The 4,240-nt window shown below is 37.0% G+C and overlaps 1 long non-coding RNA gene across 1 annotated transcript; it reads left to right on the forward strand.

Moving 5' to 3' along the window:
- The first annotated feature begins 1,093 nt into the window (after positions 1-1,093).
- LOC125497299 (uncharacterized) lies at positions 1,094-3,797 on the forward strand. Its single transcript, XR_008969253.1, has 3 exons — positions 1,094-1,315; positions 2,834-3,435; positions 3,513-3,797. It is a non-coding gene; the product is annotated as an uncharacterized LOC125497299 (long non-coding RNA).
- Positions 3,798-4,240: the final 443 nt, after the last annotated feature.

Here is a 4,240-nt window from a genome sequence, read left to right on the forward strand (position 1 = left end):
ACTTAGGGGCTACCACCACCCTTTTGGGCGGTGGTATGCCCCTTTTCTCGTTTTATTACTAGCTTTTTAGGTTTATGTTTTCAATAAATCTCAGTCTTCTCTCTAATGGAGAGTTTTTCTACCCATATATTGGGTTATGTCTACCCATATATTGGGTTTTATCTCTCTCCATGTGAGAGTTTAGAGAATTTGTTTTTGGATTTTTGTGTATTTCAAGATGTTGATTTGTTGGTCGAAATTTGTGCGGAATTGCAACAAATGTCAAGACTTCGTTTACAATCACTTGAATTGGATCCGTTCTACTTCAAATCTACAAAAGATCAACAGACCCCTTGCAGAAGGCTGCATCAGACAGCGATGTGAAAGACAAGGGTTTTCAGAAGTGTTAGATCTACTCAACGATCGTGGTTTTATCATATTAGAATTGTATTTATTTGTTTAGCTTTGACTTTTATTGTAGATGTCGTATGACTTTGAATCAATGAATTAATGTTATTTTAAAAAAAAAAAGTGAGCCCGGCCCACCCACAAAAAATTGCGGGTTTGGGAACTATTTTTCGGCCCGACCCAATTTTTTTGAAAAAAAAGTGGGTTTGGGAAATGCAAAAATGACGTTTTTAGTTAAAATTTTGGCCTGGTGCGATTTTGGTCCGAAAAACCCGCTATTTGAACCCGAAATATGCGGGTTTGGGCATGAAGATTTCGGCCCGAAATGGGCCGTATTTTTTAGCCATGGCCCGGCCCGGCCCATGATTACCTCTAATTCAAATCGTTATTAGAATCTTAAAAGTTTAAAATCGCGACTAAAATTGTGAAAAATCGTTCAAATCGTTAAAATCATGATTTTTTGACGATTTTAACGATTTAAAGAAAGAATGAAATCAAACAATTGGGCCAGGCCCATCCTTATAATGCTTGATATTTTCTAAACCCTAAATCATCATAAAACAATTAGGCCAGCAGCACGCGTGAAGTTTTTGAAAAACATTCTGAAAAAAACACGCTGAAGAGAGAGACTGAAGAAGAGAGAGACTAAGGAAGAGAGATTGAGAGAAACCCTAATCTCAACGATGGAGAGACGGACGGAGGACGACGACGTCGACCGCACATTCGCTTTCGTCGGAGCCGACGACGACGAGCGGTGAGGAAGAGGAACGAAGTCACGAAGAGGAAGCGACGTTGCGAGCCTGCGACGGACTCAGGAGACGAAGAGGAAGCGATGCTGCGACGCCACGACGGAGTCAGGAGACGAAGCGACACCGCAACTGTCCATTCTCCGTCGCCGACCTCTCGTGACACTCACTTCAGTCAGTCAGTAAGTGTTCTTGACCCTAAGTTTTAGTTTAAGTTTTTTTTTAAAAGGTAATATTTACAATTTACATTGTTTGGTTGTGAATTACTACTTGTGAAATGTTAATTTGTGATTGTGGATTTATGGTTGTTGATTGATTTGTTGTTGGTTTGGAATTGGTCATGAACTCATGATTTAAGAAATTGTTAGTTTGCAATTTGGAATTTCTAATTAGGAAATTATAAATATGTAATTGGTTTGATGAATATATGCTCGTGGATGTTTTGATTGATATTCATATTCATATGAAGTTAAAGTAGCTTCTACAAGGGTCGCAATATTGCTAGCAACATTGAATTTGAGTTGGAAATAATGATATACAAGAGTTGGAGAGGAACAAAACCCAAAAGCATATTTTAATTGATATTTGTCAGAAAACTCATAGGAAGCCATTAAAGCATTAATCTAAGCTGGTAAAAATGAAATGTAAACTAGGAATTTGATACAGAAGAAGAGTAAGTTTTGTTTATTGAAGAGAGGGAAAGTTTTTACAGGAGAGATTCTTACATTGTGTAGAGGAATCTTGAAATCTTCAGTTGGTCAATTGTTACCTGTTAGTGATTGTGTATTGTTAGTAAATCACTACTTGTTTGAATTGGTAGTGTATTATAAAATTTTGTAAATCACAAACTTTGCATTCTGAACCAATCTTTGAGCCAACACCGGGACCCCCACAATCGACTCATTGATCCTAGACAGCAAAGGGTGGGACCCAAACAGCCTTTCCTCCTCTAACCGTGCTTCCTCGTACGTTTCTTCCCCAATCCTGTTCCTTACGCAGACATACCCTAGACCGATACTGATATCATCATTTGTAGCTCTAACAGGCCTTCTGGAGCCTTATCAGGTTTTGTGACAACAACAAGAGTCCTTTGCCCAGTTTTATCAACACTCTGTGACATCATTATTGATTCACAAGTTGAAAAATCAGAACATTCAATATACTACTCTCATCTGGGGTAATATACGCCATGATAATATCCCTAATCTGTTGTTCATAAATGTTTTCTGGTTGTCCACGAACTGGAACCCGGGTGATCCCAGGGATTACCCAGCTCGGTAGTGCTGGTTTACTTTCCAATCTGTTAATGCATGTGAAGTTCCTTAGTTTGACCTTAAATGATCTTAATTTAATCTGAACGAATCTGGTTGTAATTGTGGAGGAAAGTGGCCAGTTGACTTTTGAGGGCAAAGCTACTTTTCTTTTGGACTTTCAGTTTTTGTTTCTGCAGATATTTGTAGAGCTGTAACAAAGCGATCGGCATGTGCAGCTGTAATCATTCTGTAGTTACATGTTTTCTGTGTAATTTCATCTGCTGACATTAGCTATTGTTTTAGTATTTTAAGGTTTTAAATACCGTTTTTCTCGTCTTTGATGAATTATGTCTGAGATACATGGAAGTGTTTCATCTGTCGTGGCATCATTTTTCATTATTTTTTTGTCATTAGTTAATTATGGCTTCCTATGCTTCTGCTAAGCAGGAAATAAAGACTCTGCCACAATTCAGCCATATCTCTTGCTCCATCTTGATATATTGTCTGAGGCTGTCAACACAATAGAGGATGCACTTCGCCTATATTGTGCACCAGAGACAGTCGAAGGTTACCGAGCATCAAACACTAGTAAGGTACATAAAGTGTTTTCTTATGTAAATTAAATGGATCTAGTGCAGGTTTGTCCATATGATGCTATTGATGCTCCACGTGTTTGAAAATATGTATGCATCTGCAGACTCTAATTCTGCTAACAGGTTGTAGTCTGCTCCTATTCCCATATCCTAGCATTGTTTGAAGACATTAATGTTCTGCCCAGGGGTGGATCCAGCATTTTTAATTTGGTGGGGCACTGTTTTTAAAGTTAAGTCAGGAACACCATGTTTCTTCACTAAAAGTGTTATTGGAGTACTCGATATACCCTTTCCTGCAATTTCCTGGGTTGTTGAGTTGATTGCTTGAGAAACGCTCCTCATCAACATCTATTCTTTGTATATATATGACCTTTTTCTTAAGATCTTGTTTCTGATGTGTGTGTTTCTGAAAAAATGCAGGATATTGAGAGCAGAAAAGGGCCTCAAAGATTTTTGGTATATTTTGCAATTTCCAGATTTATGTTCTTTTTTATTTTGCAATTATTGAACTTTTTTTTGGGTTGAATTTGCAGATTGAATTGCGTTCAAGTTGAAGTTTTATGTTGAAGATTCAATGAAGGTTGAATGTCGGTTGAAGATGGAATTTCTACATATTTTTTATTTTTTTTATTTCCTCTTTTGAATGTTTGTATCAATTCGTCAAAATTGTTAGTAATAAGATTATACTTCTAGTTTCCTTTATTAATTTATAATGCTATTTTTTCCGTTGATGTAAGAATGTGCTTGTAACTGTTACTGTACTAATAACACAATGTTGACGCTTACAAGTGTCTATATAGTAGCTTCAAATTGCAACATATTCAATTGCAATGATGCTAAAAAGCCTCAACATTTTTGAAGCGTATGAGTGTCGTGAGTTATCGGTGGCTAAATGTTCGCTGCTCCTTTAGGGAGTCGATAATTTTTTATTTCGATGCTTATAAACGTCAAAAAATCCCAAAAAAATTATCGAAAATGTGGAAATTCTAGTTGTTGTTGCATCTAAAAACATCCTTTAGTGACAGACTTATGGTTGCATTAGATGCAACTTAAAATTAGAGACAAACTTATGGGTGCCTCTAAATATAAATGGTCTTATCACCAACGTAACATGTATGCCCCAAAAATATGGCATTAGAGGCAACCTATAATTAACGACTACCTGATAGTCGCCTCTAAATGTAAGTGGTTTTAGCAACAATTCAAGTTTTGTGCCTCAAAAAGGTGGATTAGGGGCAACCAACAATTAGCAACACCATAA

Source organism: Beta vulgaris, chromosome 5, assembly GCF_026745355.1.
Source record: "Beta vulgaris subsp. vulgaris cultivar EL10 chromosome 5, EL10.2, whole genome shotgun sequence".
Lineage (NCBI taxonomy): Eukaryota > Viridiplantae > Streptophyta > Magnoliopsida > Caryophyllales > Amaranthaceae > Beta > Beta vulgaris.